A 12,130-nucleotide genomic window follows, 5' to 3' on the forward strand; every position below is an offset into this window, starting at 1 on the left:
TTGGAGGCCAGGTAGAAAAGTGGTTACGTGCACAGGCTGTGGTGTCAGACTGCCTGGGTTCAAATTCTAGCTCCATCCCTACTAGCTGTGTGACCTTGGCCATGCTCCTTGCCCTTGTTGTTTCCACACCTGTAAATGTGAGATGGTAATAGAGGTACCTGACTCAGGGGGCTGTGGTAAGAAATGGGAGTCTGCACTTGTACAAGCGGCCTGGGACAGCACCCGGCCACCAGCAGACGCTCATACATGTTAGCTGGGTTTGCCACTTATGTATTTAATATTTTCCCCCTCCCTCCTTCAACTATAAAGTCCCTAAGAGCAAGGACCCAGGTCTGTATCTGAAGCCCCAGCACAGTGTCCTGCACGTTGGAGGCCCTCTACCAATGTTGTTGGAAGGAATGAGGTAACGGCCCCTGGAGCTGGGGGTTGGGAGGTGGGAAGGGTGAGTTAGGCAGGGCTTATTCGGTCATGTGAAGTATCTGGTGTTTGCTGTAAAAGCAGGGGAGGTTTTTGAAGGTTCTTCATCAAGGGGGTGGTGGGATCAGGCTGGCATTTTGCAAAGATGACTGGGCTGTTTCAACATCTATTGAACCCCAACTATATGCTAGATGCTGTATTAGGTGTTGTATTAAATGTTATCTCATTTATTTGTTGATAAAATGACCCTGGGAAATAGGTGTACAGCTAAGGAAATTAAAGCTTAGAAAGATTAAGTAGTTTGCTCAAGATGTCACAGCTGGAAAATTCTACATAAATGGACTTAAGGTCTCTTTAGTTCTGTATTATTTAGCATATTGGTTCAGCTTCTATAACAGAGATTTCAAATGACCAAACACTTAAATGTGATAGAAGTTGGGACGAAGTGAGAGAGTGGCATGGACATATATACACTACCCAATGTAAAATAGATAGCTAGTGGGAAGCAGCCGCATAGCACAGGGAGATCAGCTCGGTGCTTTGTGACCACCTAGAGGGGTGGGATAGGGAGGGTGGGAGGGAGATGCAAGAGGGAGGGGATATGGGGATATATGTATATGTATAGCTGGTTCACTTTGTTATACAGCAGAAACTAACACACCATTGTAAAGCAGTTATTCGCCAATAAAGATGTTAAAAAAAAAAAAAAGTTTGGATGGGAAGGTAGAGACCGGGAAGGAAGGCAATTTGTCCTGGAAATCTAAAGCCCCTTGGGGGTGGCCTTTCAGGAGAAGCTGCCTGATACCTAAGCAGCGGTATCAGCAGGTGTCAGTTGGGGAAAGAGAAGCCTGCTCTCAATGACACGCCTTCAGTGACTAAAGCCTGCGAACTCTATCCCACGTGGAGATAAGAGAGGTGAGAACCAGGTGAGCTGCAGTGTTAGCCTTTGCGTGGGCTCCGGGTGGCGTTACAGCCATCTCACTCACTTCCTCTGCTCGACTTCATGCTCCAGGAGCTTGCCCACCCAGCCTCTAATAACCCCAAGTCCTGGACTGCTGTTGAGGAGACTGGCGGGGCCAGGAAAACAGGCAGGGAGGGAACAGACGCACACACCAGAGGACGGTGCTGGGCGCGCCTCTGGACTCGCCGCAGGGGGCAGCCCCGTGGAGGCTCTTCCCATCTGTCTAGCTCCTTCATTTTCCCCTTCCTATCTGCACTTTCCTTCTTCCTTCCCTGTTTTCTGTCCCCGCCTGTCCTGTCTCCCAGCGGCCCCTCCCAGTCGAGCCACCAGTAGACGGGACTTTGGCTGTAGCTGCTGCAGGTGGTCCCTCTTGGGGGAACCTCCCTTCCCAGGGGCCTCGGGGGACATGAGGGGCCTAGGCTTGGGCTGGGGAGAGCTGAGGGAGGACTTTGGAAAGTCCAGCCAGGGTTAGGATTCTCCAATCTGCGTGTTTTCTCCTCCAGCCTTATGTCCACACTGGGGATGGCTTCTCAGAACAGTAGTGGGCCTAAGGCTCCCTCCAGTGGCCAAGAGGGGCACTTCAGGCACTCGAGGCACCTTCTGGAAGAGGTCATAGTGCGCAGCTGGCTGAGCCAACTTCCAAGGCCTAAGGGATGCGGTGGGTTGAGAGCTGGAAGCTGAGAGTAATCGGGCACTTAGAAGCAGGCTGTTTATTGAAAGCTCCAGGGGAGTGGCGGGAACGGAGAGCTGGTGGCCTCTGTTCCCAGCATCAGTTACCCCTCCCGGCAGATTGGAGCTGGTCCCGAGCTTCTCCATGGCTTACCTGGGGGCAGGGCTGGAGACCACGCAGGTGGTCAGAGGTGGCAGGAGCCAGTGAGGCCCTGGTCCCAGGGGGTAGCCAGTGGAAGGGGCACTGGATTAGCAGCCAGGAGATTTGGGTAGACTAGGGGCTGGCCAAGAGAACTCCCCTCTCAAAGCCTCGGTGCCCTCTTCTTGAACTGGGTCTCTGGGACAAGTGATGTCTCTAGGTGTCTCCTCACAGCCCTGCATGGCCCATCCCCGTGTTCTTACTCCCTGGGTCTGCAAGGCCCATCTGTCCACCCCCCTGCAGCCGGCCCGAAGTGCACCCTCTCCGTCAAGGTGGCAAGCAGACGAGTGTCTCTCCCAGGCCAACGATGCAGCTTTCTGTCCCCTTTGCCCTTTAGAATGATCTGACACCGGATATTTTCTTCTGCTCACCCTCGTGTCCCCTCCTTCTGCGCGAGCGCACTTCTGGGGAGCCCAGCGCTTACGAAGACAGAAAACAGCTGCTTCCCGTCCTCAGGGTTCTGGGTCTGAGAACCAGGCATGAGGCATCTGGACTTGGTTAGTTTACTTCCTTCTTCTTCACAGTCAATGACCTCCACGAAGAGAGTGAGAATAAGCATCTCTCTTTCTCTCCAGCACTCTCAGGCCTCCGATCTCACCACAGTGCCCCAGGTCTTTAGGACAGAGAAGCTGAATCTGATGGAAAAGAAAAATAAATGGATGAGTGAATAAACCTGTTTTCCCCAAAAAGGAGGGATGGTGGGTGCCTTTGCCCATGCAGGACCAAAGCTCTGATAAACCAGCTGAGAAGCAAAGATGAGAAAACTTCTCCTTTCACTGGCGTGTGAAGCATGGAGGAAGAACGCATGGTTGGGGAGGAGCAGCCCTCAGGTCCTTGCAATTGGAACCCGAGTTGCAGCTTATGATCCCCAGGCCAGTTTGCCCTCTCTGTGCCTCAGTTTCCTTGCCTATAAAATGGGACGGTAATTGACAAAATTATGTGCATATTCATGATTATATATGTAGAGTGTCTAGCCCTGTGCTCATGTGGAATACTGGGAGTGAAGTAACGTTTATTGACTGCCTATGATACGGCAGGTCCTATGGGGGATGCACAGATCTCAGTTCACAGATAAGCAAACTAAGACTCAGAGAAGGTGACAATTGAATTCATGAGAACCTACGTCTATCAGCTTCGAAAGACTGTGGGTCTATCTAGAAAGGTGTAGATGTGGAGGGGGCAGGAGCCCACCGAAGGTAGGGTCCTGAGAAGGCGAAAGCCCTTGTGAGACCAGAGAAGAGCCAGAGGGAGGGAGGGAAGGAGCGAGGGAGGGAGGCAGGGAGAAGGGAGACAGCAAGTATAGAGCTTACAGAGGAGACTCAGGGCTCATGTGACCTGGTGACCATCTCATCTCACTGTGCCCTTTGCAAGCAAGACAGCCGAGCTCAGAGAGGGGAAGCGACTTTCCACAGGTCACTTGATATCTTAGAGCCTGGCTGGTCCAAAGAGCCAGTGATAGAGATCCTAGAACAGTCAGCAAGAGGCTGGTAAGGCCAGACACAGTTTCTAGGATGCATCTGGGAAGAATCCAGGCCTGGCCATGGATGGCACGGGGAAGCAGGCCCACAGAGGGAGTGGGGACACCCTCAAAGCGGGGGTGGGGTGGTGGGAAACCAGAGGGTCAATATGGGGTCCTCCTGTCCAGCCGGAGCCAGGAGAGCCCCGAGACAGCACTGAGGGGGAGGGGTCACCTCCCCCGACTCTGGAGAAGCTGGGGATGCTCCTGGACTCAGTAGGAGAGAACCAACCTCATGGGAATGCAGGGAAGGTGAAGCCACAGAGAGGCAGCTCAAGCCCAGGGATGTCACAGTTTACCGTCTGAATTAGCCCAACGTCCAGCTGTGGCCACTGAGGCCAGTCGCCTGGTTCAGAATTCTCTCCCTTTTTAGAAGAGGAAAGTGGGCATTCGGCCTCCCTGCTGCCTCTGCCCTGGTCCTGGGGAGGGGGTTGGTTTTAAGAATGGGGGCTGTAGAGCAGGGGTTCCCAACCCCCGGGCCGCGGACCGGTGCTGGTCCGTGGCCTGTTAGGAGCCGGGCCGCGCAGCAGGAGGTGAGTGGCAGGCGAGCGAGTGAAGCTTCCTCTGCCGCGGCCCATCGCTCCCATTATCGCCTGAGCCATCCCCACCCCCGCCACCCCCGGTCCACGGAAAAATTGTCTTCCACGAAACGAAACCGGTCCCTGGTGCCAAAAAGTTTGGGGACGGCGGCTGCAGAGGAATTTGAAAGGGGATGTCGCCCCCTGGTGGCCCGTGGCAGTGGTACTGCGAGCCGAGGCTGGAAGGCCAGAGGAGGTGCCCCGGGCAGCCAGAGCTGGCTTGATGAAATACTTTTGAGCTCCTCCCAGTGTCAGGCTCCCTTTGTGAGTGAGGCCCAGGAGCAGGGCGCATGGGGGATAGAGTGGTGGCTTTCAATACATTACCAAACGTAAAATACGTAGCTAGTGGGAAGCAGCTGCATCGCACAGGGAGATCAGCTCAGTGCTTTGTGACCACCTAGAGGGGTGGGATAGGGAGGGTGGGAGGGAGGGAGACGCAACAGGGAAGATATATGGGAACATATGTTTATGTATAACTGATTCACTTTGTTATAAAGCAGAAACTAACACAGCATTGTAAAGCAATTATACCCCAATAAAGATGTTAAAGAAAAGAATCAATGTAGTGAGTGTGGTTTTGTCTGGGGATACTTGGGGCTATAGCAGGCACACTACAGCAGTGGCGGTGGTGGGTACAGAGGCACAGAAGGATGCGTACTGAGCTCCTAGCATGAACTGGGCCCTGTGCTAGCCACTGAGGATGCAGAGATGAACAGGACCTGCTCCTTGCCCTCCATGGTCTACGCAGGACTCAGATGAGAGACCAGGTGACGAGGATACAGCCATCCCAGGATGGAGGCACACAGTGGTAGGGGCGTAGCCATTTCTCCTGTGGAGGAGTTTCTGGCCTCTCTCCTCACCCCTCAGTCTTTTTCATGTCAGGACAAGTGACTCGTCGGGTTGGGAGTCTGTGAGGAGAAATTGAGCAAGTTGTCCAGCTCCTTCTGCTTGCCTTCTCTCCCTCTGAGCCAGCATGTTCTCAGGGCATTTGCACTCCAGTCTCCTCCCTCACTGGCGAAGGCCCTGTCCTGTGCAGGGGCCTGTGGCTGTTCAGCACTGCTCACGTCGGGGACTGGAGGCTCTAGTTTTTTTTTTTTTTTTTTTTTTGTGGTCCTCGGGCCTCTCACTGTTGTGGCCTCTCCCGTTGCGGAGCACAGGCTCTGGATGCGCAGGCTCAGCGGCCATGGCTCACGGGCCCAGCCGCTCCGCGGCATGTGGGATCTTCCTGGACCAGGGCACGAACCCGTGTCCCCTGCATCGGCAGGCGGACTCCCAACCACTGCGCCACCAGGGAAGCCCCCGAGGCTCTAGTTTTGAGTGATATATGAACAGTTCTTGTGGCCATGGATCTAAAGTCGCGTTCTTCAGTCAGCTCTGTCACTAACATTTTGATTTTCATCTTCAGGACTTTTGGTCAATCTCTCAGTAGCTTCTGAATTCAGGTGTGGGGAGAGGATGTTATTTGTTGATTCTCTAAAGCAGTGATTCTCAACCAGGTGTGGTTTCGCCTGCCCAGGTGACACTTATCATAACTGCGGTGCTCTTGGCATGTAGTAGAGGCTGGGGATGCTAAAAAAAATGTCCTAAGATACCCAAGACTGCCCCTCACAACAAGAATTATCCAACCCAAACTGTCAAGAGTTCTGAGGTTGATAAACCTTCACCTGAAGCATAGAGAAATTAAAACAGAAATGTCTAATTCAGCCTTGTGGAGGAAAGTGTGTGACGTAGGAGTTTAAAGAAGGCTTCTGGGAGGAGGTAATATCTGGTTTGGGTTTTGATGTATAAGTTGGAGATTTCCATGCAGACGAAGAGTATAGAGGGGGACAGGTGGAAATATCCAGACAGCAGGAAGAGCGTGCACAGGCATGAGGGTGAAAGGCCATGGTGCCTGTGGTTTAGCATGTTTGGGGTAGGGGTTGCGAACAGGGAGTGTAGGCTGTGGAGGTGGGCAGGGCCAAGCAAACTTTGCTACAGAGTACGTTTTTGTAAAGTATAGACAAGCATAAAATACATTCAGAAAAGAGCACAAATGCAAGTGTATGTAATGTAGAGCTCAATGAATCATTAAGTATATGGTGTTGTTTCCAGTTCTGGACTACTATGAATAAAGCTCTATATACATCTTTGTACATGTCTCTTGATGTTCACTCTTATGAATTCCTTTCTGGGTGTAAATCTAGGAATGGAATGGCAGGGTCAAGGGGTATTCATATGTTCAACTTCAGTTGATATTGTCAAATGATTTTCCAAAGCTCTTGTAGGAATCTACACTCCTGCCAATAGTGAAAGAGAATTCCCATTGTTCTCCATCTCCATCAACACCTAACATAGGCAGTTTCTTAAATTTTAGCACTTCTGGGGTATGTGTAATGGCAGGCATTTTTTAAAAATAAGGTTTATTGATTATATAATTTGTATAACAGTAAAATTCACCATTTTAGGTCTACAGGTCTATGAATTTTCACTAACCTATATGTTTTTGTAATGAAAATATATAATATTTCCTCACCCCCAAAGTTTCCTTGCTCCTCTTTGTAGTCGATCCTCTCCTGTCATCTCCAGTCCCTAGAAACCAACTGATCTGTTTTCTGTCTTTATAGTTGTGCCTTTTCTGGAATGCTGTGTATATGGAATCATAGATTATGACTACTTTCTTATAGCAATATGTTTTTGACATTCATCTGACGTATTGCATGGATGAGCAGATGGCTAATTTCAAAGCAAGATGGAAACTATGGGAAAATCAAATGGAAATGCTAGAAATAGAAAATATGGTAACAGAAATGAAGAATGTCTTTCATAGTTAATTATCAGAGAAATGCAAATCAAAACTACAATGAGGTATCACCTCACACCAGTCAGAATGGCCATTATTAAAAGTCCACAAACAATAAATGCTGGAGAGGGTGTTGAGAAAAGGGAACCCTCCTACACTGTTGGTGGAAATGTAAATTGGTGCAGCCGCTGTGCAAAACATTCTGGAAGTTCCTTAAAAAACTAAAAATAGAGTTACATACGATCCAGCAATCCCACTCCTGGGTACATATCCAGACAAAACTGTAACTAGAAAAGATTCATGCACCCCAATGTTCATAGTAGCACTATTTATAATAGCCAAGAGATGGAAGCAACCTAAATGTCCACCGAAAAATGAATGGGTAAAGAAGATGTGGTATATGTATACAATGGAATACTAGTCAGCCATAACCTAGAATGAAATAATGCCATTTGCAGCAACATGGATGGACCTAGAGATTATCATACTAAGTGAAGTTAAATCAGACAGAGAAAGACAAATATATGTTATCGCTTATATGTGGAATCTAAAATATGATACAAATGAACTTATTTACAAAACAGAAACAGATTCACAGACACAGAAAACAAATTTATAGTTACCAAAGGGGAAAGGGATGGGAGGGATAAATTAGGAGTTTGGGATTAACAGATATACACTATTCTATATAAAATAGATAAACAACAAGGTCCTACTGTAGAGCACAGGGAACTATATTCAATATTTTGTAATAACCTATAATGGAAATAAATATGAAAAAGAATATGTATATTTCACTTTGCTGTACACAAGAAACTAACACAGTGTTGTAAATCAACTATACTTCAAATAAAAAAATGTAAAAAAAAAAAAGAAATGAAGAATGTCTTTGATGGGTTCATCTCTCATCTCTTTCTTTCCTTCTGTGTCATAATTTTCAGCATAAATAGTGGGAAGAGACACAAACAAGAAAAAAATGTGATGATAGGTTCCTTGGTTGTTTGTGTTTCTTAGAACACCATTGCCTTTTTCTGAGTTCAAAGCAAGTTCTGGTTCACATGGAAGGTGTGGCCTCTCATGGCTGTCAGTGTCCTGCTTACCCAGTCGTAGATATAACATGCTTACCTCGTACTCACTTCTGGTCTTGCTGGATTCCCACGCATAGTGCATCCACTGGATTCTATGCTGTGGGACATTGCCAACAGCTGTATGTGTGTGGGCAGCAAGGAATAGGGGACAAGCTTGTTGCTGAGTCTTCTATGCTAATGGGCATGCTCCATGGGCCCATTTGACTTGACTTACAAAACACAAGTTCAAAGATACACTCAATGAGAATGGCATGATGTTGACAGCAGAACATTAAAACAAGAATATGGGGCCCTCCTGAGGGCAGGGCCCTCACAGCTGTATGGACCCTGGAGCCCTGCTCCATCCTTCCTTATCCCAGCCCTTCATCCAGATGGAACTTCAACTTTGTTTCTTCTTTTATTTTTAAACTGACGTATAGATAATTTACAATATTGTGTTAGTTTCAGGTCTATAGCATAGTGATTCAGTTATTTTTTTCAGATCGTATTTCATTATAGGTTATTACAAGATATTGAATGTAATTCCTCATGCTATATAGTAAATCCTTGTTGCTTATTTATTTTATGTATAGTCGTTTGTATCTGTTAATCCCATACTCCTAATTTGTCCCTCCCTCCCTCTCCCCTTTGGTAACCATACATTTGTTTTCTATATCTTTTTTTTTTTTTGCAGTACGCAGGCCTCTCACTGTTGTGGTCTCTCCCGTTGCGGAGCACAGGTTCCGGACGCGCAGCCTCAGCGGCCATGTCTCATGGGCCCAGCTGCTCCGCGGCATGTGGGATCTTCCCGGACCGGGGCATGAACCCGTGTCCCCTGCATCGGCAGGCAGACTCTCAACCACTGCGCCACCAGGGAAGCCTGTTTTCTATATCTTTTAACTTCCTGTTTTTAAGTTTTATTTGTTTGTGATTTCCTCTCCCATGCTATAATCCTGTTTCTTGATTATCAGTTTAAGAGATTATCCAGTCTTTTTCTGCTATGAAAGATGACTGCTAACTCATATAATTCCAGTTCCTACCAAATCGTTACTTTTAGTTCCTCTTTTGTTTATTTTGAAAACTTATATAAATAAAATGCTTCCTTATTTCTTGGTACATAAGTTATAAAAATGTATCTTGATTCCCCAGTTTTGTAAATTGAGGATATTCGGGACCATTTCCTTCACCTATTTTCACTTTTTGCATGTGTGCTTTTACTTACCATATCTGTTAGAGTGATACTAGATGCAAACACGAATGAAGCAAATATGTCTCAAGGCCAATAAAGGTTTATTTACTGTTCATGTAATGGCACTGGAAGGTGAATAGGTTGACAGGTCATTTGTTGATTTAGTCTGATGGAAACCTTATGAATTCAATGACAAATCAATGTGGTTTCCATGGTAATAATCAGCTTTTAAGCCAGCTGGAAAGAATAAAGAATGTGGGCAAGAGTACATGGGGGATGTTTATGGACCAGGCACGGAAGTGGCGTGTGTTATTTCATTCACATTCCATTGGCTAGAACTCTGTCATATGGGCACACTTTACTGCAAGGGACTTTGGGAAATGTATTCTACTTAGGTGCCCAGGAAGAAGAGGAAATCAGAATGATTCATTTTGATTAATAACTAGTGGTCTTTGTCGCTTGTATATTGTCAAGTTCTGAGTCTGCATTTTCTCTTTCAGCAATTTATTTCTGCGTTAAATCTAAAAGCTGAAAATCAACATCTCGCTTTTACATGAACACAGCTGTGTGGTCAGGATTATGGTGCAGGACAAAATCCGTTCTAGATAGTCTGACGGGGAAGAAATTTATTAAATGGATTTCAACATTATCAGGAGGGCTGAAAAAAACAGATGCTAGCTTAAGATTTCAGGAACTGCTTCAGAAATAGTCCCCAGGAGACCTGTGACTCTTGCGGAGTCAGGGAGCTGCCATCTCCAGAGCCACGCTGGTCGGTTCTGTGAACGGGATGCTGCCTTAATGAAGGAGCTACCACTGCCGGCTCTAGAACCACACAGAGCTGCTCTGACTTGACCAGCAGAATGACCTCAGCACTCTGGAGCTTGTGGCTGGACATTCAGACTTCTGTTAATGCTGCCACGGAAACACAAGTACCTCCATGGCTGTGAGTACTGGCAGGAAACAGCACAAGCAGAAAAACCCCACCTCTGCTTTCAAACAGCTTGAGTGCCTCTGACTGACAGAGTGTAAATCACATCTAAAACTCTAGCTGCAAGGGAGCCTGGGAAACGTAGCGCTCAGTTGTCCAGCCTCTGCCGCACAGAAACACACACCAGAGGATGGGGGGGGAATGGAGGCTGAGCACCAACCCACCCCATCCATCAAATTCCATCCCTTTACTAATCATCATCTTTTACCCATACTTAAATTTACAAACAACTTCTATAGGAACAACGTTCCCCCTCTGAATATAATACAATCATTTCTTATGAACCAAAACGCATTCATGGTCTCCTACAAGGCTGATGGGACACCCAAAGTTGCATTAGTTATTTCATGCACCACTTGGTGATGAGCTTACTCCCTCTTGTTTAATTACAATGACATCTGGAGATTTTGTAGCCCATGGACTAAATGATGAAATTAACCCCCCAAACACATTCTATAAAAAATGGTAGGGAAAAGGAAAAGGGAAAAATAGGAAATTATGATTGCTATTTTTAAGTAACAAAGAAAGCAAGAGAACTTGGGTGGCTTTTATAGCCCTCCTATCTGCAACTGGTCATGAGATTGTGGTGTCATTTGGGTATTGCCCTGGTGGAGTGACCCCAAACTATTCCTGAGGGCTCTGAGTCTTTGATGGTCTTCTTCCTATTGGGTTGCTAGAATGTTCCAGTTATTTGCCACTGAACATGGCCATATTTGGAGAGGTTCCAGAGGATCGCTTGGATTCTTGACATATTTTCCCTGCTGCCACACAGGGAACTTTATTCCTGTGATGCAACCTTATTCCCCCTTTGCCTTATTCTTATGCCTTTGACTGTTGATTTAATGGCATAAAAAAGACCCAGATGGCTAGGAAACAGGTTCCTATTCCTATGTTTAGTGGATCCATTTTTGGTTTCCTAGGGAACGATTTTTTCCTTTGGGTACTTAGATGTCTACGTCAGCTTAGCCCAAGGAATGGGAAAAATTGTCTGGTCCTTTAGGGTTAATAGAGAGGGGTACCTCCCCTATTTCTCTTCCTTAGTTCCTCCATATGTGTATTTCTGGCTATAAGCACAACAGTCTCCTACCTTAACCCCAGTTCTGAGCACATACTGCGACCTGCAAATGACATCCCACACTCATAAGGTGTTGACTCCAAGCTAAAGTTGTACTGAAATCTTCAACACGTTAGTCGGCTGTTCTATTACTCCAGCTTCTGTGGGTGATGAGATCCATGATAAGTCTAGTGTATCCTTTGGAAATAAGCCTTTTATCCATTGATCTAAAATGACTTTCCTGGACAGAAACAATGTTGAGAGGAAGAAACAATGATGTTGCTGGCAGAGGAACAACAGGCAGAGAAGACAAATCCATATTCCGGGAAGTCTCTACTCCAGTAAGGACAAATCACTTCCCCTTCCATGATGGAAAGTGTCTAATAGGGTGGCAAGCTATTGCACTGGGTGCTCAGTATGCCTCTGTGCTATTGCATACTCAGAATAACCTCAGGGAAGGGAAATCTGGGCTCCTGCATGAAGTCCACCCCTGCTATCATGGCCACTTTGTTCATGAACCCATTGAATAAACGCTGGGCTGTCTGGGTAGAGAGGCCAGCTGATATCTGTTGAATAGGTCATCTTGTCCACCCAATCATCAGAAGCCTTGTCTGCAGAGAATGCATTTGGTAAGTTTGGTAGGCAGAACAACGCCCTGAAGACGTCCGTATCCTAATCTTTAGAATCGTAAATGTGTTACCTTACATGGCAAA

Source organism: Neophocaena asiaeorientalis, unplaced genomic scaffold (assembly GCF_003031525.2).
Source record: "Neophocaena asiaeorientalis asiaeorientalis breed wild unplaced genomic scaffold, Neophocaena_asiaeorientalis_V1.1 scaffold86, whole genome shotgun sequence".
Classification (NCBI taxonomy): Eukaryota; Metazoa; Chordata; class Mammalia; order Artiodactyla; family Phocoenidae; genus Neophocaena; species Neophocaena asiaeorientalis.